This window comes from Urocitellus parryii, chromosome 3 (assembly GCF_045843805.1).
Source record: "Urocitellus parryii isolate mUroPar1 chromosome 3, mUroPar1.hap1, whole genome shotgun sequence".
NCBI lineage: Eukaryota > Metazoa > Chordata > Mammalia > Rodentia > Sciuridae > Urocitellus > Urocitellus parryii.
The window spans coordinates 168157824-168185603 of NC_135533.1; positions in this window are offsets into that span (position 1 = coordinate 168157824).

Sequence of the window (27780 nt, forward strand, 5' to 3'; positions counted from 1 at the left end):
TATACAATGATATGTCAATTTTCTCAGCTTCTTTCATTCCAAAGCATTTCATAATCTGCACATGCACATCGAGAGGGCATCCTGAGACCAGTTCCCTTCAGTCTTGGGCCTGGAGAAACTGGCTGGTGGGTACATTTATCTTCTTGACCTTCGGCCTCACCCAGGTAGCCTCTCACCAGGACAGTGGCATTTATATTCACTTAGCAGAAGATTCTAACAATGCATATGGGGAACAGGACTGCTCATGGGCAGAAATTTGAAAAGTTTCCAGATATTCTTTATGCAGTATTGAGCTAGGCCAGCATAAATGACCCATTTTGCAAATAACTCTGGGACCTTGCTCTCATGTCAAGTTAGGAAGGCAGAGTTTTAACTTTTCCTAACCAGAACTAAGTTTCCCAGTAGTAGGGAGCAAGAGTGGTAGGGAAGGAAAAGGAAATAGATTTAGAAGTAGTTATCCAAATGAAAGATTCAAAGAGATGTACCTCAAGTTTTGTGAAATTAAATTGTCCTGAAATGTGAAATTATAGAGCTTGAAAAAAACCACTCATGTAGATCAAGTCCAGTTAATTGGAAAAGCTGTGTAGTACCTCTTCTATTCCTGTATAATTGATTCTTTTATGAATTTTTTGACGGATCTGCAAACGAACACTAACACACAATGCTATCACAATACTCACTTTATGGGTTTTGGGTGTTTTCCCATCTTTCTTTCGGGGTTTAAAAATAACTTTTGAAATAATCATCCACCTCCCTGGGTGCAGTGGCACATGCTGTAATCTCAACAGCTCAGGGGGCTGAGACAGGAGGATCACAAGTGTGCAAAGCCAGCTTCAGCAACTCCATGAAGGCTTTAGCAAGACCCTGTCTCTAAATAAAATATATTTTAAAAATGGGGGCCGGGAATGTGGCATGTAGTCAAGTGCCTCTGGGTTCAATCTCAGGTACCAAAAAAATAACAACAACAACAAAAATAATCATTAGTCTCATGTTTTAGGTAAGTAAATATATGAATAAATGAACAAAATTTCCTTGGCTACAGATACAGCAAACAATACAAACCCTAGGTTTTCTGGCCTAAAACCTTTGCACATATTGGAGGCCCTCTTCCCAGATGCTATCGCAGATACTTGGTAAATAAGAAGAGACATGCTCCTACCTCAGAGAGCTTAGCATGATACCCCTCAACACATATGAAGAAGCCCATTTAGTTCAGTGTTATGAGATATGAAAACGACCTCTCATACCTTCAAAGTATGGAACAAGCCACGTAAATACCATTCAGTCTATTCGGCATATACCAAACCCTGAATTCCTAGAGGCCAGTTTGAAAAGTGAAAGAAGAGAAAGGAGGAAATAAGGGGCCCAAGGAGTGATCCAGGGAAATGACATCCAAATGGGATGGGGTAGGAAACAGTTAACCACAGACAATATTTAACAGTCAGACACACTGACAAGATGGGGACGTCATGCCCTTCCTCTTGCCTTTTTAGGTTTCACTTATTGGGGTTCAGACACCTCCTCCAGTCCCACCTCCAAGGTACTGATGCTTCAGGCCACCCCCACCCAAAGGCATGTGGCTCCCTCCTTGACAACGATTCCTTTCTCATACCACAGGCTTTTTCTTCTCATATTGAACGCATCAGTCCTCCTAAGACAGCAAACCCCCTGAGGTTGAAATGCATTTCTGATTCACCATGGTGGCTCCCAACACATCCTCCATACTTTCTAGTGTCTTTTTGGCCCTCAATAAATCTTCACATAAGGGAGATTTATTTAAGTTTTCCTATCCGTAATTTACCACGGTGGGTAAATAAATCAGACCCTATTTGAGCAAGATTGATTTTTTTATATACACTGACAAAAACCAAAAACAACAAAAAACCCACCCTGCTCTCATAAGCTGGATATGCAAATTGAGTATTCATCAAGGAAAGAAAGAAACAGGTTCGATTCAGAGGAGAGAAGCTGAGAGGTCAAGAGGAAAATGCCCTCTAGGGACCACTCTATGTTCCTATCCATGATGAGCTTCCCATTCTAATGTGGAATTCCTTGAAGCAGGCCTGTCTGGGGGTGCCCGCGGACAGCCTAGCCCATTGTACCTTCAAGATGGCTTCCATCTCCTCACCTGTCACTGTGCTTCACTGAGGGGGAGCAGAGAGAAACCAGGGTGGGGGAGTTCACCCTGGGTGCCACCCAGCTATCAAGACAGAGAATGTCAGAAGGCAGAGAAGATACACAGGTATGCATCTGAAATGTACATTAAAAACAAATCAATAGGGTTCTTGGGTTGGGGATATAGCTCAGTTGGTAGAATGTTTGCCTCCCATGCACAAGGTCCTGGGTTCAAACCCCGGCATACACACACACACACACACACACACACACACAACCCAACAGGGCTCTCTATAATTTGCATGACTTTTTTTTAAGGAGAAATATAATTTACCAAAGGAAAACCATGGGAAACATCATCCATCTTCTGTGGTACTTGCCAATAGATGACCTTGGCCAACAATGAGGGTGTTCTGCAGGGTGCCAAGTACACTGCCAATATCTAAATGAAAGTTTCCTCAAGTGATGGGGAATAAGGTGAAGGTCAGTGATCCGTTTATGGTTCTCATTTGTTTCTTTCAGATTCTTAATCACCGAAACTCCAGACTTTTCCATAGAGATCAACATGAATGTGCCATAATTGTAATATAAGAAAAAAATGAATTTCTTGGTACTGCTAAAGAAAGCTAAGATTGTGACGATTGTGCACTTGAAGGGGCTCTAATGAGTAAACAGACTGGGTTACATCCATTCAATGGAATACCATTTAGAGGAAGGAAAAGAGGAAGAGGAGAAAGGAAAAGAAATGAGCCTTTGAGCCATAAAAAGACATAGAAGAATCATATGTGTATTTCTGAGTGAAGAAACAAATCTGGTCTGAAAAGACCAGTGTTTGCTAGGCGTTTGGCAGAAGGAGAAAAGTTGGGGTGAGTAGGTGGAACACGGGATTCTTGAAGCAGTGAGACTATTTGGTATGATATTATAATGGTGAATATAGATGCCATTTTACATTTCTAAACTCCACAAAATATATAATGCAAAGAATGAACCCCAATATGGGCTTTCTGTGTCGATCTCAGTTAATCAGCTACAGCAAATGCTGTCATTTGGGCAATGTTAAGAAAAGGGGACTCTTGGGTGGGCTGGGGGACCTGTGACAGCATATGTAGGAAATCTGTACTTTGTGGCCAGATTTCTGTATATTTAAATGCTCAAGAACAGTCCATTAATTTTAAGTAACTGTACAAGAAAAAATATGTGATTTACTAGATCAAAAAAATTTTTTTAAATTTTTTTCCCTTTTTTTATTGGTTGTTCAAAACATTACAAAGCTCTTGACATATCCTATTTCATACATTAGATTCAAGTGGGTTATCAACTCCCATTTTTACCCCAAATACAGATGGCAGAATCAAAAATTTTTAAGAAATCAAAATAAGTATCACAGATATTCACCTACTTTGGAAGGGAAATGGTGGAAGGGCTTGGTCTATGGTATATTTTTTATTCTATTATTCATGGTAGGTAGTGTGGATTTTGAGAGGTAGAAAGGCCAATGCTTAAAAAAAGGTCCCAAAAGACAAAAACAAAAGAATCTGAGAGCCAGCAGCCCCAGATCATCTCATGGCAACCAGAGAGCTCTGAGGCAGGGAGGTAATTAGCCCCAAGGAAGAGCACAAAGAACCTGACGAAAGGTCACAGTCAAAACTGGAAGAATTACAGGGAAAAGAAAAATATTCATTGAAAGTGTAACACTGTAAAGAACTCAGAGAAATGTTTTTGAATTTCAACACGGGGCCGTGGAGCTGGACAGCCTTGTGCAGTCAAAGGGCATTATTTGAAGTTTTCATTGTCTTTCAAGACCATAAAGTAGGGAACTATGGCAGGCTGAAACAACAACTTTGCAAAACTTTCTCATGTTATCTCACTCTGTGATTCTCTCTCACCCATTCTCTTATTTTGTCTTCAGTGGGAAGATTTTTTTTTCCCCACATTCAGATGGTTTTCAGACACACTCTTGTTTAGAAGATAAGGGCAACCTGAGGTGTGGCTCAGTGGTGGAGCACTTACCCAGCACATATGAGGCACTGGGTTTGATCCTTAGGATCACATAAAAAAAATAAATAAATAAAATCATGGTAATAATAAAAAGCTGAGTCCAGGCTTTAAAAAAAAATAAATAAATAAAAGGAAGCCGGGCACAGTGGCACATCACTGTAATCCCAGAGGCTCACAAGCCTGAGACAGGAAGATCGCAAGTTCAAAGCCAGCTTCAGCAACAGTGAGGTGCTAAGTAACTCAAGAGACCCTGTCTCTAAATAAAATACAAAATAGGGCTGGGGATGGGGCTCAGTGGTGGAGCGCCCCCGAGTTCAATCCCCAGTACCTAAATAAGTAAATAAACAATAAAAAGAAAATGATAAGGGCAACAAGATGAACTAAAACCATTCTGGTGTTGTTCCTTCTCCAATTTTATTTCCACTCTATGCAATGATGTCAGACAACCAATAGGGAGGAAATGAATAGCCAAACTTAGAGGTGGTTCTGTTACCCTCTATATTATCTCAGGTGTCCACAAAAATCTTCCTTAAAAAAAAAAAAAGATAAGAATGAATACTTTCTATTGAGACTGAAAGATATTTTTTCTCCACTGAAGGTCAACGAGACAGAGTTTATGATAGAATGTTAGTCAAATTTATAGATTCCAATGTTTGCTTCTTACCCAATGGATAAAGATTTGAGCTCCCAGGTTGTGAAAGGAATGGAGTAAAATTAAGGAAAACCTTGTGCTTTTCTGCAACATCCCATATTATCTTACATACCTTATACTCTTTCTGGGACAGCACAAAAATGAACATTAAAAGGATCACTAGAGCCTACTCTGTTTATTCCTCCTAAAGAAGGAGAAGTCAGTACAGGAGACATATGGACATTCAATAGTCTTCTTCAAACTTGGGATTGCAACTCATTACAAGGTACATGGAATCAATTTAGTAGAATTTAGCCCAGTATTCTGGATGGCCTAAGGAGTGTTTTGTTTGGTACTGGTCCCTATGTTTGCTTAAAGCATTGTTAAAATAATTGACATTGATTTTTAAAATTTGAGCATCTGTAATGTGGATATTATTTCAGGAGACTGTCACAGTAGAAAACAAAATTTAAGAACGGAGTTCTGAATGCAATGGGAGGTAGACTGTAGTCACCAGAAGTGGATGAGAAGAGTAAATTTGGTTTCTTGATGCAGTAGCCCACTCTACCCCAACACCTGGTTGGGGGAGGGTATCTATGTGTGGGAAGGTACCTTGCAGGAGAAGTGATTCCTGTTTCACTTTATTCATGATAAAAAGGAAAAATTTTCAAACACCATGTTCTGAGCCTACCTAGCTCATCCTGTGGTGTGCTTAGTGTTTGACATATTCCATTTTACCATGGACAAGGAGATACTAAGAGCCTGACCATCCAAGACCGGAATCCAGAACTACCTGATAAAACCTTTTTTTTTTTTTGCTGATGTTGCCAGGGATTGAACTGAGAGGTGCTTAACCACTGAGCCCTATCTCCAGCCCTTTTTTGTATTTTGTTTAAAGACTGGGAGTCTCACTGAGTTACTTAGGGCCTCACTAAACTACTGAGGCTCGCTTTAAACTCATGCTCCTCCTGCTTCAGCCTCCCAAGCTGCTGGGATTACAGGCATGTACCACCACTCCTGGCACTGATACAAATGCTAAAGGCATGACTGGAATGTCCCTGGGGAATGGCTCCATGGAGCATCTTTTTGAATGGGGGGCAGGGGCTGTGGCTCAGTGGTAGAGCGCTTGCCTAGCATGCGTGAGGCACTGGGTTCAATTCCTGGCACCATATAAAAATAAATAAGTAAAACGGATGCTTTTGTACTGTGCTGAGACTTAAAGGCTGGATATTAAAAACAATAGACTTTTCCATCCTCAGTGTCCAGAGATCTTTGAAGCTTTGAACACAGAACTGGGAGGTGAAGAAGGTTTAAAAAAAAAAAAAAACCTTATCTTGGGTTATAATTACAGTGGTCTTTTTAAAAATGTTTTTTTTTTGTTTCTTCTTTTTAATTATACATGATGGTAGAATGAATTTTGACGTGTTATACATACATAGAGTATAACTTCCATTTTTGTGGTTGGACATGATGTGGAGTTTCCCTGGTCGTGTGTTCATATATGAACATGGGAAAGTTCTGTCCCATTCACTCCACTGTCTTTCCTACTTGCATCCCTCCTCCCTTCCCTTCATTCCCCTTTGTCTAATCCAATGAACTTTTATTCTTCCCTCCCCAACCTTTATTATTTGTTAGCATCCACATATCAGAACATTCAGCCTTTGGTTTTGGGGGGATTGGCTTATTTCACTTAGCATGATAGTCTCTGAGTCCATTCATTTACCAGCCAATGCCACAATTTCATTCTGCATTAATATTCCATTGCCTATGTGTATGCAGTGGTCATCTTATAGCACATCCTTGACCCTGACCTGTCACAAAAGATCACAGGCAGAATGAAGGAGGGTAGAAACTGAGGAACTTTCCAGAAAAATAACAATAATTGAGCACTTATATGTTGAGTATTGTTCAAAGGCCCTTATAATCATTACGATTATAAATTATTTTTTGTTACTTACAGAGGAATCCTACTACCCCATTCCAATTTTCATTTTTAGGAACCACAATAAAAATAAATGATTCTCACTTCTAATACAAGAGGACTCTAGAGTTCATATAGGTGTAGACAAACCAGAATATTAAAATCTGTTCTGACAGGGAGGTAGAATGTCCCAGTGGGTTTATTTTTCAAGTTGGATGGTAAGCCTTTCATGTGGAAAGCAACAGAAATCTCAGCAAAGAGCAGGATGAAGACTGAGAATCCTCCTTGAAAATGATTCATTATGCAACTTACACAAACCCCAGGAGATGTGTCTGACTGGACATTTACCTTATTAAGATGTAAGTTTGAAGGTAGTTATTAAATAGGGAAAATAGAGATGTTCTTAATCTGCACCTTCATTTTTCAGTTTTTCTCTCTTAAGGTTATTTGCACACCATTCTGTTGACATAGTTTTGCATATGAACCTCCTGTTTTCAATCTGAGTACAAAGCATTGTTGTTCTACAGATGACTGATTCAGCAAGCACTTAAGAACTCACTGGAGACATCTAGTCTCCAACCGTAAGAGACCAAGCAAATAAACTGAGGTCTGTCTGTACAATACAAGGGCATGGGAACAATGACAATGTCCTTGGAAATTATATTATATAATCTTAAGAAAAAGTTAGAATACACCTACTTTCAGATTTCAAAATGGTAGGGGAGAAAATCTTTGCCACCTGCAGCTCAGACAGAGCATTAATCTCCAGGACATATAAAGAACTCAAAACACTTAACACCAAAGAAATAACCCAATCAAATAAATGGGTAAAGGAACTGAACAGGCACTTCACAGAAAAAGAAATACAAATGATTAACAAATATGCAAAGAAAATGTTTGACATCTCTAGCAACTAGAGAAATGCAAATTTAAACTAGACAGATTCCCTCTCACTCCAGTCAGAATGGCAATCATCAAGAATACAAGCAACAATAATGCTGGCGAGGATGTGGAGGAAAAATGGTACACTCATATGTTCGTTGCTGGTGGGACTGCAAATTAGTACAACACTCTGGAAAGCAGTATGGAGTTTCCTCAGAAAACCTGGAATAGAACCACCATTTCCCCCCATTTAAATCCAAATAAAATCACTGGATCTGTAATCCAGGAGCCTCAACTGGGGAATTTACTCTTAAGAAAATGATTCCTCCCCATCTTCAAAAGTGGTTCTCATCTGACCATGGTCACAGCATGGTGAGTCCCAGCCTTATGTTACCGGTAACCAATAATGGCTAGAGTGCAACATTCTGATTTTCCTTGAAAATGCCCAGTTTTCAAAAAAAAAAAAAAAAAAAAAAAAAAAAAAACTACGTCAACAGAATGGTGTGCAATGGTTATATATGATCCCTGAGAGAGAGACCAAATAAGCCTCCTCAAGTGGAGCACAAAGGAGTTTTAGCAGCTGTAGGAATGGCCTCTGGCTTGGCATCTCTCTAAACAGTCCCACAACAGAAGCCTTGGATGATGTGTCATTATGGAACGTGGTGACTATAAACTCTAGACACAGTGCTTCACGTTCCTGAAATTGTTCGAGTTTCACCATACATGGGTTGGCTCTCATTCATTCCATGTGTGGGAAGCTTTATGACTCCAACCATTCTCTTGACACGCAACAGCTAATCATCCAACCATCAAATCCTGATACTATTCAGAGTTAGTACAGACTTCACAGGTTAAGCTAATGCTGGTTAACCTTCACTATAAGTTAAGGACTCAGTTCTAGCCAACTGTCCCCATTTCAGATGTCAGTCACAGATGGGGTACTAGGCTACTCACAGTTCTGCCCAGACAACTACAAATGCAGAGGTTCCCATGATTATTCCTTGTTGGCCCCATAATTCACTAGAGTCACTAGGATACAACTTCAGAATGTTCTAGATGCATGGGGCAAGTTACAGGGCGGTGGGGGGCAGATGTCACTCTTTAGGCACACCATTTTCCTTGTACTTCAAAATTTCCACTGACTTGAAAGCTCTCTAAACCACACCACTTAATTTTTCAAGGTTTTATTATACAAGTGTGATGGATAAAACCATTGGCCATTGGTGATTAAACTCTTCGTCCAGGGTCTGTCTCCTCTAGAAGTTAGGGGAAGTGGGGCTGAAAGTTCTGCCTTCTGATCCTACGGTTGCTCCTCCGGGTGCCTCACTGTGGGTCCTCCAAGAGTCACCTTAAGCCAGGTACAGTGCCTATAATCCCAGCAGCTCAGGAGGCTGAAGCAGGAGGATCATGAGTTCAAAGCCAGCCTCAGAAATGGTGAGGCCCTAAGCAACTCAGTGAGACCCTGTCTCTAAACAAAATGCAAAATAGAACTGAGGATGTGGCTCAGTGGTTGAGTGGCCCCCGAGTTCAATCCCTGGTATACCACCCCCCTCCAAAGAAAAGAGTCACCTCAATAGCATAAACTCTTAATATGGCTGAAACGGGTACATTAGGAATCAAATAACTTATCACTCAGGAAATGCCAAGGGTATTCTGTCCCAGGAACTGGGGATAAAGAGTAAATATAATTTTATTGTACTATACTATGCTTAACAGGTATTTTTTTTTCTTTTGTAATTGACACTAGTAGATACAAAGAACTTGGCTGCTCTTAACCAATAGCTGTCCTTGAGATTGTCCCTGGTCTCCTAAGAGCTGGAAGGGGACCTGGATTCTTTACTGAAGAACCCAGATGGCTTGTCAGCGGGCTCCTTCTGAGGGTGCAGCAGACAGACCTCTTTGTTGCTGTTAGCATGTTGACTGCAACAGTAGTTATCTGGTGACAGGATGAAATTACATACAGCAGTTTATTTTCATACCTCCTGCACGGTACTCATTTTCTAGAGTAAACCACTCTTGCAAGGAGTATGTAATTTTGATACCTGTTTAATTCCAACCCTTCTCTCTTGTATGACAGAGATTTCTCACCCTTTTTTTGAAAATACCAGGCAGCCCCTAACTGAGTTTTCCTCCCTACTGCTAAAGACAGTTTCTGCCTGAAATATTTAGGGAAACATTCTCCAAAAAATGTGAATTTAAATGAGATTGCGTTTTGTTTGCATGTGTACACGTACACACACACACACACACACACACACACACACTTTATCCATTCTTTGACACAAAGAAGAAACTCATTCAATATTTCAATATTTTTATTTCCCAGTTTATTAAATATTTACATAGCATCCTTCTTTACACAGCAAACAGACTTAAGCATACCCCACACTTATAATATATAGATTGTTTTTGAGGGAAATCTAAACATAGAATTGATCCACAGCAATCTTCTTCTGACTTGAAGTAGCCTGCTATACACACGAAGGCACCACAGTTTCTAATCTACCATCCCGTTTCTTTTATAAATTATCCTCATAGATCCATAAAATCCAGCTTAGTGGAAAATTCAGCAAAATTCTCAGTAGAATACCAGGATGGAATATCCAGTAAATATGTCTCTCTCTCTCTCTCACACACATACACATATATGCACACGCATGCGCGCGCACACACACACACACACACTCACTTTTACTGGCTACACTTAAGCCAGAAACAAAATCAAAAGTGCAACCCAATTAAAAAAAAAAAAAACAACCTGATCTAGAATACTCACATCTACTTCCAACACAAATGACTTAAAGCCTATTTCTCTTTGTCCTTGCTTTGAAATAGTGCTACTGAGAAGAAAAATATGCTCAGACATCTCCATAATCAGGGAGCTGATTGGACAAGTTGCTTCGTGTTCCTGTCTCTTTCTGGCAAATAGCACCCCCACCCCTTTCAACGGCATCTGTGGGAATGCCCAGAAGAAAGTTCGTTTTTGGAAAAAATCAGCCCCAAATTATTGAGATTCTAAAAAGGCGCTCTTTTCCTTTTTGGCCTGCCCTGCCCATCAACCATCTTAACCAAAGAAGTAAAATGTATAGAGCATGCTCAGAAAGCTGAAGAGGAAAGGCGGCCCATGTTGGTATAAACCAGATCCAACGTGGGGCCTCTTGTGATTTGGTCTCTGCACTGGGTTCCGGCTGCAGAGACAGACCCGTCAGCCAAAGCACCTGAATACTTTTAGTCTCTCATTCCTCAAAGAAGAGCAACAGTGGAATCCTAATGGACAACACAAAATCGTCCCTAAAATCCTCTTTCCTTTTCTCTCCATTCATAAACCCCACAACTACTCCAGGACCTCCCGCCAAATCCCTTTAATTTTTCCATCAGCCATTCTCTCCAAAATCTCTAAGCTACATAATAGAGACAAGAAAGAGACTGGTAGACATATCTAAATAAACACAAACAGATATGCAAAATAGGCCTGTGTCCACGTGTGTATGATACATTCATGTGCGTGTATATATATATGTATGTATGTATGTAGAGAGACATTCATTCATTCCTCACCTTCTGCATCCCCAAAACCTACAAAATGGAATCAATAATGAAGAAGCTCAGATTGGAGAGAGAAGAGAAACCGAGCCAACGGAGACAAAAGTCTCCTTACAGGACTGGGGAAGGGTGTTAAAAAAAAAACAAAAAAAACCCAAAACCCTACTCCTAGGTTGATACATGGGCACTCCCATTATTTACTCATTCTTTATTTTTTTCCTAGGGGTTCTCAAGCGAACGCCATCACATCAATCTCCTCTCTCCATGACATTGTGGTTTATGTTGAATTTCTACTTCAACTTGCCTTTCAAAGCTCAACCATTTATGAGGATATCAAAATCATCATGTAATTCCATAAGAAGTGCTTCTCTGCAGGAGGAAAGTAGAGCTGAGATAGCCAATTTTCCAGGCAATAAGAGTTCTGTTCCAAATCACTGAAGTCAGAGGCATCTGATAACAAACAGTGTGTGCCATTTTTTTCCCAAGCAAGAGACAAGTCTGGGGCCGATTTTCTCTTCTGGATGTACCAAGAGAGTGCAGAAGCAGAGCTGAGCTCCTGCAGGTCTTTGCACGTCTCTGCACCCTAGATAGCTGCTGCAAGTCAGAGAAATTCACAGATCCTGCCCAAGGAACTCAATTCTCCAGGGTCCTAAAAGGAGGACACAGAGGTGCCAACTTGAAGCCCAAAGGAAGTTACACCAAACTTCTCAAAGGTCCTATTGGCCTTCATTCATAATCATATGATATTTCCCTAATGAGGCTGAAAGAGTCCCAAGGGCTAAATATGAGAAAGTATCTGAGTTTTGGACGAAGTACCTATGTGGAGATACGTGGAGCAAAACAGGGGTGTGCCAAAACTCTGGATAAACATGGAGTATCTTCCTGAACCTCTGTTTAATAGAAGATTTGAAGGAAGACCTCGTGGAAAAATAGCTAAAAGTCATCATGAGATTTGGAATCCTAAGCACAAAGGATCAATACTTTCCTTGTCTTCAACTATCAGAGATAAATCAGAGGAAGCCCTGGAGAACCTTCTTTAGCCCTTCTATGCTATTCAAATTCCATCTGTTCACTTACCTGGCCCATAGCATCTGCTTCCTTGATTGGCCACTGATATAACATTTTTAGTGTTCATCAAAGGATGTTTCAAGAAATGACACTCATCGTTAACTGCCTGAGCTGCGGAAGGATGCCATCTATCACGGCACCAGTGATTATTTTTGAAGACAATAGAAATTTTATTATATGCTTCCTTACTTTTTTTTTGGGGGGGGGAATAAGCCATTATAGACCTTTCATTTTGACCTTGATGATTTTATGTTTTCCCCTTTCTTCTTTGACCATCAGAAGAATCTCAAAACCAAACTTTGTTTACCCCAATGTTGGAATCCCCTCAGATTTTGCTTTTGTAATGCTGTGCCTCCTCACCCCAAGCTTTGTCTCCTCTTCTTGTTATTTCCTTTTCCTGGTTTGCTTTTAATTGCATTTTCCCATCATTTTATGATCTGTGTTCTCCTTATAGACCACCTTGAATTCCTTTATGGGAAGATTATAGAATCTGTACATATTATTTATTTAATTATTATTCATCATATTATTTAACAGAGCCCTCACAACAGCACTAATGAGGGAGGCATGGTTCTGTCCGTGTGCAGTAACTTACACAAGGCTAAACACCTAGAAAATGGCTCAGCTGAGAATAAACTTATTATTTGCCTTCCTCCAGGCTCCTAGCTGGTTTCTAGGAGGAAATGCCCAGAGCTCAGCCAGTTGGCCCACTGGCAGGCGGCAAGCAGCCCACCAGTTGCCCTAACACACCTGCCCTGCCAGCACTCAGGTCTTCTAGAAGTCTTCTGTTTGAAATAGTGCTTAGATGGGCCCTACCATGTTTTCCCAGTAGCATGGATCCCTGCCTTTTCACCAAGGTCTGCATTAGTCAGTGGCACAGGAAAGAAATCACTCTAACTTAAGTAAATCAGAAAACCAAGCAAAGCAAGAAATCTATTTATTCACATCTGGACACAGAAGTAAGAGTCCTCCTGCATAGAATTCTTAATCCATCTCCTAGCTCTGCTCCTTTCTACTGGACTTCAATTAAGAAAGGCTTTTTCTATATGGCAGGAAACATGTACTCAACAGCTTCAGACGTCCACTGCCCTGGAGCTCATAAAGACAAGAGACAGACAAAAGAGAGAGAGAGAGAGAGAGAGAGAGAGAGAGAGAGAGAGAGAGAGAGAGAGAGAGAGAGAGAGATGCTTGTTCCCTCAGGGTTCCTATTAACCCTTGATAACAATGCTCAATAGCTTTGCTTTGGTATCAGGTCTACCCTTAGATCACTCACTCTGTCTAGAAGGCTGGATTCAGACCTGTTAGCTTGGGTCCTTTCTTCTCTTGATACAGGACAAGTGGTCCATGATAGAGAGCCCCACCAGCATAACACGGAATGAGGGAGAAATAGGAAAAAGAAGGAATACTGGAAAAACAAAAACACAAGCCCACTGCACACTTTGTCTTCATACTGCATGCAATAAAACCGTGAACTGAAATATTCACTGCTGTGGTGATGTTCCAGTGATGAGCCAGGTCCTCCGCATTTGTGGCACCAACAGATGGCATGTAGTACTAACCCGTCAGTGGATGTTGGTTTGAAGGAGGAGAACGAATGAGAAGTATTTTCCTATTCAAGAAATAAACTCAAATGTCTGCTGTTCTCTAGGAACAACAATGAGGTGGACAGTCTTAGTTAACCAAGACAGGGCAATAGGCTTTCTGATATGTCCAAAGAAGTGGCATGCTTAAATCACATCCCCTAGCCCATCTAGTAATCATTTGGCCCTTTTTCTCCATGTCAGCAGACGGGATTGGCTTCCACCTTCATCCTAAGTAGTAATGGCAGTGATCCTTCTGCCTCCTAACCAACTGTCCTGTTGGTCACCTGGCATCCTTGAAAACCCATCACTCAGTTTGTGAAGGCCATGAGAAATTAAAAAAAAAAAAGATGGAGATTTGTACTGTTATGTCCTTTTAGGGTAAAAAAGCAGCCAATGTGCTCATCTAAGAAGCTCATGGAATCGTCTCAGGGCACAGGGTGTCAAATAAAGTATTGCTGCTTCTCAGTTCATTTTAACCTCCTTTTACCACCAATGCAAATTCTCCAGAGCAAGCTCTTCTCAAAAATCAAGTGCTCCTATAGGTCATTTGACCTCCTGTAGGTCACAACAACCTGGTGATTGTTACCATCAGGTTCTGAGTGCGTAGCTCTGGGATGAGGCCTGAGAGTCTGCATTTCTAAGAGGCTCACAGTGATGATCTCTTGCTGAGTCTAGATCATGCTTTGAGTAGCAGGGCATTAGGTGACTGGAGTAAGCTCTACAAGAGAGGATGCAAGGCCACTGTCAATTCCCCTAGCCGTGAGGAAGCTGTGGTTTTTAGAGTAAGAAGAAATGGAGGAAATGCACGGAGGCTGGTGAAGTGAGCTCTGCTCTGCAGCCTCTGACCCTCTTGCCTGTTGTATCTCCATAAGAGCACTCAGCAGAGACTCCCAGGTGTCGTTATCACGGCTGCAAATCCCGTCCATTTCTCCTCCATAGGAGCCCTTGGGAGGGTGCAGTTTGCAGTACCAAGTGTGATAGCCCAAGGAGGTGGTGCTGATGGATGGAAACCAATTAAACAATTGCAAGGACAGCAATAAGCAGGTCCTGAGACAAAAGGAAGTTCAGCACAGAAATAACTGAAAGAGAAAAGAGCCAAGTGCAAACATAATATGTAAGTCCAACTCAGAGGTTAACTAGATTTATCCGAAACTCTGGAGGGTTCATTTCTCCCATGAATTCATTCAATAATTGAGCAAACAGCCTGCTATCCAGAGTGGAGAAAAATACAGCGTCATAAATTCTCTAGGTTCTTCAGTCGAACACACAAATTCATGGTTCTACGGAAAACCTGTAATTCTTGGCCAGAGGTGGGAATATGGCTTGATGGTATCTGATTTAATGCTTTCACTCTTTGAACTTACTGGTCTCAAATCTATGAATATGAAGAAAGGTCATCTAGTTAAAGTTGGAGTCTTATCTTGGGTTTAAATACAATTAGAGCAATAGGTTAAACATAGCACTGTTACAGCACCTGCATCACAATAAACATACCGCTAATTTATCTGTCCTGTCTTCTTCTCTTCTAACTCTCGCCCCAGCAGAACATCACTGTTTCCTAGTTTGATCATCATCGGATAAAAACGTGCCCATGAAAACAGGTTAGTCACCTGTAGATTCTCTTCACAGGATTGTGTTATGACACATGTACATTAGTCAAGGTTCTCCAGAGAACAGAACGAGCAGGATCAACCTACCTGCACACATACATACACCCACATAGCTTTGAGTAATTAGCTCATAGAGTTAAGGAGGATAAGAACTCCTGTGTTATGGTTTAAATATGAGGTCTCCCCTTCAAGTGCATGTGTGAGACAATGCAAGAAAGTTTCAAGGTGAAATGAATGGACACGAGAGGCTTAACCTCAGGAGTGCATTAATTCACTGATACAGATGAACTGATGGTAACTGTAGGCAGGTAGGGTGTGCCTTTGGGGTACATGTTTTATCCCTGGTGAGCGGAGCTTGCTCTCTCGGCTTCCTGGTGGTCATGTTCTGAGCTGAATCCCTCCAACATGCCCCTCTGCCATGATGTTCTGTCTCCCCTCATGTCTAGAGAAATAGAGTCAGCCTTCTGCGGAATGAGACCTCTGAAACTGGGAGTGCCAAGTAAACCTTCCCTCCCCTAAACATCGTTGTAGGGTCTTTCGATCATGGTGGTGAAAAAGCTAACTAAAATATCCTATGACATGTCATCTGCAAGTTGAAAAACCAGTAAGGTGATTCAGTGCAAGTTCAAAAGGTGGAGAGTGGAAATCTCAGTCCAAGGATAAAAAAAGATGAAAGGTTCCAGCCCAAGTAATAAAGCAGGAAAACGGGGCAAATTCCTCTACCTTTCTGGCTGACTCAGGCCCCAGAATAAACTAGATGATGCCAACCCATGTTGAGAAGGGCACCTTATTTTACTAAGTCTACCAATTCCAATGTTGATCTCATCTGGAAACATCTTCAGAGATACATCCAGAAATGATACTTAATCTGGGCACCCGATAGTCCCGTTGACACAAAATTATTCACAACATGAGACACAATGTCAAAGATATCTCCCTTTACAATTTCAATTTTAAATGAATGCTTTTTTTAAAATCTGCCTCTAAACTTTTGATTGTATCTTTATCCCAAACAATATGACTGAACAACAGATAAGATGTTTATAAAGCAGCACTGGAGCATCTAGTTTATTCTGGGGCCCAGTTAGGATTCGTTCTAATAAGAGTAATCTCATCACAAATTTTAGCAATTTGAGGTTTTTTTTTCCCTTCATTAGCATGGCTAAGGGTTTACCAATTTTATTTAGTTTGTCAAAGAACCAACTTTTTGTTTCATTGACTATAAAATTTTGGAGGGGTATCAATTTCATTAATTTCAGCTCTGATTTTAGTTATGTACTGTCTTCTGCTTTTAGTGTTGATTTGTTCTTTTTCTAGGGCTCTGAGATGTAAATTAGGTTATTTATTTGGTGGTTGTCTATTCTTTTAATGAATGAACTCAATTTTGCAATGAACTTTCCTCTTAAAGCCACCTGCATAGTATCCTGGAGATTTTGATATGTTGTGTCAACATTCTTATTTACCTTTAAGTATTTTTATTTAAATTTCATCCCCAATTTCTTCGACTACCCCATTGGTCATTCAATAGCATATTATGTAGTCTTCAGGTGGTATTTTAGTGTCTATTTTTTATTTTATCATTGATTTCTAATTTCATATGTCCTTTGTTGGTAAACAGACTATCATGCCAAGTGAAATAAGCCAGTCACAAAAAAACAAAGATCATACGTTCTGAAATGCAGATACTAACACACAATAAGGGGTAGGAAGGAAGGACAGAAGTTCATTGGATTAGACAAAGGGAAATAAAGGGAAGGGAGAGGGATGGGAATGGGAAAGACAGTGGAATGAGTGGGACAGAACTTTCCCATGTTCATATAGGAACACACGACCAGGGAAACTCCACATCATGTCCAACCACAAGAGTGGGAAATTATACTTCATATATATTATATGACAAAATAAACTGTCATATATCTAAAAAGAATTTTAAAATGATTTTTATATATAAATTATATATATGTATATATGTTTATATACACAAAACAGCAATCTCAGAGGCAATAGCAATGTATCCACACATGTAGCCACATATCCTGCTACTGCAGAAAGGATGAGTGGGTGGGTGGGGTATATGGGATTTTAATCTTTGAACATTTAAACAGGACAATTACTTAAACCAGCATCAGCTGAACATGTTGATAAAGAGCTAAATACAGCAGTGTTCGTCAACTGGGCTCACATGAAACCAACTACAGGGAGGCAACTTGCTTTCTCAAATGAAAACATTTGTCACACACTTGTTCAAAAAAAAAAAAAAAATCAAAGCGCAGAGACTTCAGATTTGAGGCCAAGTTCAGAAAGGACATATTGGATGACAATAGATAACGGGAGATGGAGGGAAGAGGAGCGCCAAGCAGGCATTCGTCATGCGTCTGGACTACCCTTGGATATGTGGAAACAAATCCTGCAATCAAGGGGGAACTTAGGTCAGCTCTGTTGATTCAGGAGGAATCTAAGTTCCTGGATGCTTATTTGGCAATGAATCTGATGGAATTGCAGCCTTGGGAGGCAGACATTTTATGCCCAGCCGGGTAAGGGGCTTGCCTCTTGAGAATCTTAAGTTTTCTTGTCGATAACATGCATAAAATACTGATTCAGTGAAGAGCTTTAAAGGATTTGACATGTTGATGGAGCACAGCACCTACTTCACAGAAGCAGCTCAGCAATGACACTTGCTCTTATCCTGCAGGGTCGAGCTCTCTGACCAAGAATATGTGACTGGTCCAATCCCATCAGACAATCTCACTCAGGGGAAGATACTACAGGTTTCCAGGGTAGTCAAAACCTGAAATCGGAATCAGCCAGTTCAACAAGTACCTAATGCATCTGAATGATGAGATCCTAGGACTCAGGTTATGGAGACCACAGTTGGGCCATATTTGATGTGGAAATTATCTTCATCCAGATGTTCATTTCTGATGGCCTATAGAGAGTATTAAATGGCATTACCCCCAAGATTTAAAGATGTTTCAAATTCTTTTATCTATTGGAAGTGCTGCACTTAAAAAGTCCCTCAAGTTTTAGTTTTAAAGTCAGTAATTTAAAAACTCAAGAATATACTCAATGGAAATATGTTTTCAAATAGATTTCCAGGAAAATATCCAAAATTTCTTAATGTAGCCAAAATAGAGCATTTTTAATTTGCATTGCTATGGGTTAAAATGACTTTTTGGGGGGATATGATATTAAAAAACTAAAAGTGAGCATGACATCAAAGGCAAAATAAATAAAAGTAAATATCAATGTATCCATAATAAGACCAAAGCCTTCCAGGGGTCTCCAGTTAATTGCCCAAGTCACATAGTTGACATTTTAGTTGCAACTATGAAGGTGTAGCTCAGGGGCGTGGGGTCAAGCAATTGGGCGATTTCACAGGCACACACCCACACAGCTTCTGGAAGATACTTACACTCTGAGAAAGTATGTAGTCTAATTGATGAATTTAAAGTCCCCATTTAAAAAGAAAATCTTTCTCATGGACCTCCAGCCCCCCCACAATGTTAACTTACTCATTCTGAAAACACTTAACTAGAGAGAGAATAATTATGATCTTTGTTCTAACTATAAAGCATCCATTTTAATTAGAAAGAAACAGAACTACAAAAGCAACACTAAACAACATATTTCAATTAATACTCATCAAGAGAAATTGCCCCTGCAACATCGATTTTCTTGCGTGTTGTCTACTTGGTGGGTTTGTACCAACTTACAGTTGACCAAATGCCACAGTCGTGTCTTCCTTTGGCCCAAACACATAGTTCACATCAAGTCCACGTCTATTCCACTCTCTATGGACACTAATCACCCTAACTAGCTCTATAGCAAGAGGAGACCCACAAACCTGGAGACTTCAGAGAAGGCACAGACAGGAGAGATCCCAAGACACAATCTTCTAAATGCTTTAGTGAATGGGGGAAGCCCAGCCCTTGTCCTGGGCTTAGACAACCGCGAAGCTTTTCATATCAAGGTTGAAAGAGGAGTTTTCACAATTCAGCCTTTCGAGGCAAGAACATTCTCCCTTCTGCCTACAAGGGTGCCAGCCTGGTCAGAGCCTTTTTTCAGTTCCCAATCTCCTCATCTTCAAGGATCCAATTGTTCCCACCTTCTGGGCTCTTAAATAAAACCAACCTGAGCTGATTCTACTTCAGGCCTTTTGTACAAGTGGCTCTCTGTGCCTGGACATCTCTTCTCCCTGGTCTTCATGTGGACCATGGTTAAACATTGACTCCTCAGAGGAAATGACCACCCAAAGCAAAGCTGCGAAACCTGGTCGTATTTATTTTATTTGCTGCACACTACAGGGTTTGAAATCACGTGCCAACCTGTGGACTATCTTTCTCATGTCAGACTGAGGGCCTTGATTTCATAGTTTATTGATATATTCCTAACATCTAATACATGACAGGACTTCTCAATGTATTTGTTCAATGAAAGAAGTTACCAAAAGCATAATCAAAGCTGTTGGACCATGTACCTCAGAAGAGAGTTGGAAAAGTACCTCTGAACACACAATGAAGATCCCTTCTCTTCTAGTCCAAGGGTCATTCAAACCTTTTATGGTCTAAAGCATCTAATATTTATTATCATCAGAGCCAAGATGAGACCAGGACTCTGGAGGTGCCTTTAAGCAAAGAAATCGTAACTAGAGTATATAAAGCAGTCATAGGACATGACACATGGTATCAAAAAACGTTTGAGGGGTACACTTCTGAATTTCTCTAAAACTACACCTAAGGTCCTCCCACCTACATTTAGATCCACCCCATTTAGTTTGACCATAAAGAAAGAGGTAATGAAGATTTCAAATTTCTTCTGTGTTATAATCAGGCAGTCAATGAATGTAGTTTCCTATGAGTCGAAACAATCTAGACAATCTCTGTAGACAATCTAGACCTTCTTACAGCCTCAATTTTACTCACGATTTTTTGTGTGTTTGAAGGGCAATAATTTAAACAATTTAAATATCAATATGAAAAATAAACATGTACATAGAATTAAATGAAGGTTTTTTTTGGGGGGGGGTACCAGGGACTGAACCATTGAGCAACATCCTCAACCCTTTTTATTTATTTTTTGACGCAGGGTCTCAGTGATTTGCTCAAGGCCTTGCTAAGTTGCTGAGGCTGGCTTTGAACTTGCAATCCTCCTGCCTCAGCCTCCCAAAGTCCGTGAAATTACAGGCACACATCACCAAGCTTGGCTGCATAAACTTTTAAAATAAAATTTGACTCCTCCAAACAACTCGGCATTTGGCGAGATGCTTTTGGCTAGTTTAAATGGTACAATTTTACCCTTGTTAGCATCTGGGGCCAGGAGATCTTCCATCATTCATGCAGTGACTCAGCCAAACCATGGCTTGTATTTCACCACTAAGCCACGTGGTTTTCCAGAATGTGGTTGAAATCTTTGATAAGTGTGGAAAGCAGTGTGGTTCCTTACTGAGAATGCAAATTAGCTATTTTCACGGCAGTTATGGGAAATAAGTTTCTGACACTCTAAAATAACTTCAGACTTAGGTCATTATAAACCAAAGTTCTAGATATACCTCCACCTCATTACTAAATAAAACACAAAGCACGAATGTGCATAAGTGAAAAAGAAGGACCATCCAAAAGCTGGGTGAGGTGGTTGGTGGCCAGACACAGAGGAAAGGGAGAAATGAGCCATTCAATGGGCATAGAATTTCAGCTTTGCCTGATGAAGAACGTTCTGGAGATGGGGTTGCAACAATGTAAGTGAACTTAACGTGACTGAACTGTGCACTTAGAAGTGGTTAAGATGGTGAATGCTATGTGCGTATCACCACAACCTTTTACAAAAGCAGATCAGAGTATCAAAACTGAAGTACCAAAGTTTTAAAGAAGCCACACGTGGAACTTTCTGTGCCCAGAGAAAAAGCAATGTGTCAGTGGGGCTACAATGTCTTAGAAAGGAACCTTCAGGAAGGGGCAGGCATTGGAATCCCAGCATCTACTGCCTGCCTGAGTATAGTCTAGATGTGACCAGATCCTGGCTCCTTACACCTATTTCTATACTTCGGGTTACAAGGCCTATCCTACTCCTACACCTACACACACCTACACACACACACACACACACACACACACCCTCTCTGATTAACCCTCTGTAGCAACGGCTCTGCAATGGAGCCTGTTACCTGTCAGGTCTCTGCTAAAAGCCCAGCACGCATCCCTTCAGGGATCCTGTGCCAACCCAGGAAAGCAGGTGCTGTTCTCCTCCTGTTATAACTAAAAACATCACGCCTGGCATTGCTGACCTGCCTACACCCACGTCCCCTCTATCTGGAGAGGCAGTCATGCAAAAAGGGAATGAGAAGACCACAGCCTCTTCTCCCTGCCTCCTAACCCACAGACTTCTGGGTTTGCAAAGCACACTCAGGAAATCCCAGCAATTATTTCACTCACTTCAATACAAGGAACATTTCTCCATGTGAGATGTACTTCTGGTCTCAAATACAGAGGTTGATCTGAGCAGCCATTTTTGACCTCACACAAAGGAGAGGAGCTAAGAGCCAAAGCCACTGTGAGGTTTGGGCGCATGGCAGAAGACCTCAGGAGCAGTCGCATACTGTTGGAAATAAGTAGCATCATTTATGCCAGGATGTGGCTTGATGGTGTCATCTGACTCCCTTCCCCTTTGCCAGAACAGCTTTCAATCATATCTCGCACGACTGTACAAACCTTGAGCTGCTTGGCTCCTTCACATACAGAGGCAATGAAGGCACTGGAACCCTTGTGAAGTCGGCTGGCAAAAGTCACAGCAACCAGCCAAAGGCAAGTTCTCCAATGGCCACTTGCCTAAGCCACATCTGCTGTGCTCCAGTGTGTAGAGGAAGGCTATAAAGTGGGGTGGCTCCATGCTCCCCAAAACATTGTTTCAAGGGTACAGTTTTACCTTCATTAGCATCAATGTCCAGGGGGAGATCTTCCCATCATCAACTGGCATGCGGTTGGGCCTCAATTTTTAGCAAAGTATAGAAAAAAAAAATGGTTTCATGGCATCAGCAAGATCCAGGGTCGAGGTTCTTGGCCACAGCAGATTTGAGACTCCTATTCACAGTCATATCATCCAGATGAGCACGTAACTGTGCAAATGACAAACATGCGCTTATTTGCAGTGGCATACCTCTGTCATTTCAGACTCAGGAGGCTGAGGCAGGAGGACCGCAAGTTCAAAGCCAGCCCCAGCAAAAGCGAGGTGCTAAGCAAATAAAATAGAAAATAGGGCTGGGGATGTGGTTCAGTGGTTGAGTGGCCCCAAGTTCAATCCCCAGCACAAAAAACAAACAAACAAACAAAAAAACATAACAGGGATTTACCTCCAGGATACATGAAGTGTCTGGGTTTCAAGGATGGGAGATTTTTGATATCTTCCTTCCAGCTCTCAAACATAACAGAATCAGTAAGTGTCCACATATAAAGAGATGCCAAAAATCCCACATTGTACATTTTGAGAAAAAGAGAAGCCTAGATATACTAAAAATATATATTAGTATAATATTATGCATTTTGTATGCATATTAGTGTATTAGTAACTAGTATAGCCTCAAATAAATAATTTTAAAAAAACTTATTTTAAAGAGAATGAGAGAGAGGGAATTTTAATACTTTTTTTAGTATTTGGCGTTCACAACATCTTTGTATGTGGTGCTGAGGATCGAACCCAGGCCGCACACATGCCAGGCGAGGGCGCTACTGCTTGAACCACATCCCCAGCCCCTCAAATAAGTTTTTAATTTCTTCTGAACATTTCATGGTGATGGGTCCCACATCATACAGAGAGACTATGTCCCACAGAAATTGATGAGTCGTCTGCGAGGAATAAATTACTCAAATTGTGAGACAATGTGTTAAAAGGACAGAACCATTTGTTCAAAACTCCCCCTAAAGAGCCTAAATCATGTGCATTAAATGCAGATTTACCAATTCACAGAGAATTCACGCACATGAGGATCGTTTATTGCTGGGCATCTGGTAAAGGGGAGTGACCACCACAGTGTCACATCGTTTACAGGATGAAGGAAGACACATGGCGAGAAAAAATGAGTAAATATAACAAAAAAAAAAAAAAATTGCACAGCATGGATGTCATGGGAGTGATGGGAACAGAGGCTGAGCCCTTGCCGGTGTGGACCAGCAAACACCAAATTTCTCTTTAATGTTTCCTATGACTCTTCCAGATGCAAGGCCTCTTAGATGCCCAGTCAGTTTGCCGAAGTGGCTGTGCATAGAGAATTCTGGGTCATAAGTGATTGGATACTGAAATGTCAGATCAGCCCTGCCAAATGCCCTGAGCAGAAGGGACTCCAGAGCCCAGCACGGGGCAGTGGCAACAGAGCAGGCTTGGGCAGACCTGGCCCTGGCCTCCGACTCTCCTCCTTAGCACTTGGGTGTCCTTGGGCAAGAAGGCACTTGCTCTCTCCAGACCTCAGGTTGCTCACGAGATGGAAGGACAAACCGTTCTTAACTCGGAGTGTTCTCGCGAGGATGAGCTAATAGGACGTACATTATCTGTCCAACGCTCGCAGATGTTCAAAGAGCTAGCTGTGACACTTAGCAAGGAAATTTAGTCTCTCCTTCGTACAGAGGGACAAGGTAAAGGTTACCCAGAGGCTCTTTCTGGGAAGCCAGAACAGGGATTTTCTTTGTCCTTCTCTTTCTCCCCTTAAAATGGAGGTTTGTCTAGTTACTGAAGATGAACGACCCAAAAGCACCCCCACACACTAACATCTCCCGTCATCTCATTCTTCTAAATAACGGAGAAGTTAGAGCTGCTTCTATGATGTCCCTGGGGTTATAAATTGCATTTCTTTAATCAAGAGGAAAAGATGAGTCATTATGTTAATGTGCCTGTTGGAAATTGTCTCAGAGCAAGAAGGATAGTAAGGTTTAAAAATATAGACCGCACCGTCCACCACCCTCACTCTGTGGTGCTAAGACACACCCTAGAGACTCAATGTAGTAAACATTAATTGAAAACCTACATGATCCTCGGTGTTCCTAGTTCATCGCTAAAATGTGCAGGAGAATGTTTCACATACAGTATCTTCTTTTGGGGGGGGTGAGGGGTCAGGGGCGGTACTGGACTTTGAACTCAGGGACATTCAACCACTGAGCCCCATCCCTAGCCCTATCTTGTATTTTATTTAGAGACAGGGTTTCACTTGAGTTGCTCAGCGCCCTCTGCTGCTGAGGCTGGCTTTGAACTCTTGATCCTCCTGCCTCAGCCTCTTCAGCCTCTACAATTACAGGTGTGCAGCTCATGTACAGAATCTTGGAGGAACACGTGTTTGTATTTTCTGGGTTGACGCGTCCTCCGACTGTGGCTGTTCCTGTTGGCTCAGGTACCTTCTTGCTCCTGCCCCTCCTCTTGCACTTACTGCATGATTTCCTCTGTACTTAGACACACACAGCCCTGGCACTTGGAAGATTTTGCATGTAAGTCTGTACCCTGATGGTCTCAAGCATACGTGCATCTTGCTTTTTTCCTGGAGAGCCAACATCCAGTCTTTGATTAGCTAACAATCATTCCCTCCCAATCACCACGGATGTGGGCTGAGCATTTATTTTGTACTGAGGACTATTATGAACCTTTGCATTATCCTGACTCCTGATATAACTCTATGAGGAGGATATGCAAGAAAACCCACTGGAGACGAAGGCTCAGAGACAGGGGACAGGAGGAAGAGTTGTGTAGAACAAGTCACCTTAAAATGAGTAGTTTATCTTTGGCCAGGGGACTGCTTGACTATGGTAAGCCTGTAAGGGAAGAGTCAGGAAACAAAATCCCTGGACCTGTCACTTCCCTCCCTCCTGAACCCTGCTGGGCTCCCATAGGCTGAGCCCAGCTGGAAATCAGAAGGTAAGAGAACCCACCGATTTGCCCATGAATTAGGATGCAAAGACAAGAAAGGGATGTGGTCACGGATGTGCAGGGAGGAATGAAAAGATAACTGCATGATCATCTACCTTTATAAACACAGGGAGATTAAGCCTCAGGCTTGTAGCCTGAGGCAATACGATGTAGGTGGAAAATACTTTTTGTTTCCATTGCCTTTATTTTTTATAGTTAGCTTCTATTATGATCGATGGTGCTGGTTTTCCATTTACTTAGAGATAAAGTTTCCTTTCAGGATACACTGAAGTTTTGTTGTTGGTTTTTTTTTTTTTTTTTTTTTTTACAGGGAATCCATTTAAAGATAAATATGAAATAAACAACAGCTCAGACAGAAGTGAAAAATAGCAAAGATAATGAGGGGTGGTAATGAAGAATGTTTGAGAAAGCCTGGTAGAAGACAGGGAGCTATTGACAGGTTTTTGGGCGAGCCAGAGATCGGATCAAGGTCTGCTCCGGGAAGTTTAATGTAATTACAGCATCAACAATAGGCACTGGGGAGGGGGGAGGCCAGAGGGCAGAGCCAATGCGACTGGAGAGGAAGGGATGGAGGGGAAGAGTCAGAGGGGGGGAAAAAAAGCAGAGTTGATAATATTTGGTAATTCATTGCATGGAAGGAGAGCGAGATGCAAAGCAAAATAGCTGCTGCCTTTAAATTAAAAAAGTATCTATTACAGATGCAGGAAAATAATATGACAGCCATCAAGGCCCGTTAACAGGTAGAGAGCTTTAGTAATTCATCTCCTGTGAGGCCGTCTGCAATGGAAGAAAACGCAAACATTTATCTCACGTATGCCGACCCCCGATGCTGCTCCAGAACTGCTGGGCCGTTGTGCAGATTTGCAGCAGAAACACGGGGAAGGTCATCCAGGTTTGGCATGGAGCACCCACCGGGAGGGCAATTTTCATGCCTTGGATCAACAGCACGGAAGAGGGGTTTCTACAAGTGCACAGACACTCTGGATGTTTACTTAGGGCTTTGGAGTAAGCCAGGAGATCTATTTCCTGAAAAGACTATTTAATCAGAATAAATGAAGTCAAATAGACATAATCATCCAAGTGGCACATAAAAATAATTTGAAAGAAGTTAGGAATAGGAAGAGCTTATCAGGGTTGTAACAATGCTTTTGCCTGATAAGGATCTTGAGATGAGTGGCTCGCCTTATCCTAGATTAAAAAAAAAAAATACACACAAAGAATTTCTAGACCATGCTTCACTTGTATAAAGAAGACTTTCAATTAAATTCTCAAGTTCTGGTTCCCTGAGAGATGGAGCCAACGAATTTACAAAGGAAATCGGGGATTCATGGGTGTCCAGGGAAGGAAGAGACTAATCGGATCGTAAAGACCATCCCAAAAGGTTTGGGGAGACTGTTCCCACTGTTCACTTTGAATTGCTTTGTTCGGCTCTGGTTTTAAGTGACTCTAGCCATGGGACTCTTCATCAATCTGAGAGACTGGTGGGAACCCTCTCTCAGCCTAAGAGTCCTTATTTTAGCAAATATTCTGATGTGAAGTCTTGTTATCCCACTTGTCTCTCCCAAGAGACCCTTTCTTCTTCTCTGCTTTTATGCCCTTCAGCCCCTCCAGATGCCAGGAACAGCCAGAGCGTCCCTCATCAGTTACTTCTTCTCCCCCTTCCTAATTTTTTATTCTTTTTCAATCTGAAGATTTCCGCACTTTTATCTGCTTCTCTGGTCCCCATCTCCATAGTAACCAAAGGCTTTGACAAGACAGAGGCCCTCAAAGGGCCAGCCCCATGCCCTTGGAGCCTTCAACGATGCCTACTAGAGTCACATCTGGGGAGAGTCCCTGCAGGACCAGACGCTGACCTGGTGACCAGGCCCTGCCACCAAACGCGCCTATGATCACCACTCAATAAAATTTTGGAATCGATGTGGTAAAGACTTCTACCTGTCCTGGTTAAGAGAGACAAGGAAAAGTTGACCGTATACTTCTGTGCACGTTCAGAAGTGTTAGGAAGAACACAGAATCGAGAATCATCCAATTCTGTGCTTAGTCACTCTGATCACTGTGCGCCCTGGATTTCCACATTTGCCAAATGAAGTGGTCACACCATACTATGCAAGGATGATTTTTTTTTTTTTTGCACCAACACACTAGAATACAAGGCCAGTTTGAAAAAGGAACAGCAACAACCCCCAAATAAGGTTGCCAGATTTAACTACTAAAAACAGAGGACACCCAATTATCTTTGAATTTCAGAAAAATGAATAATTCGTATTATAAGGACATACTTATGCTAGAGGAAAGGCTTGCAATTCATATTTACCCTACAAGCTGGGCACAGTGGCACATGCCTGTAATCCCCATTAGTCAGGAGGCTGAGGCAGGAGAATCACCCCAGCCCAGGAGTTCAAAAGCAACTCGGGCAGCACAGAAAGACATTACCTCCAAAAGAAAAATACCATTGAAGATAACTTAGCTGATGTTCTATGTTTTACCTGACAGTTCTCCCTTCGGTCCCACCATCAACTGTTATCATGTTGG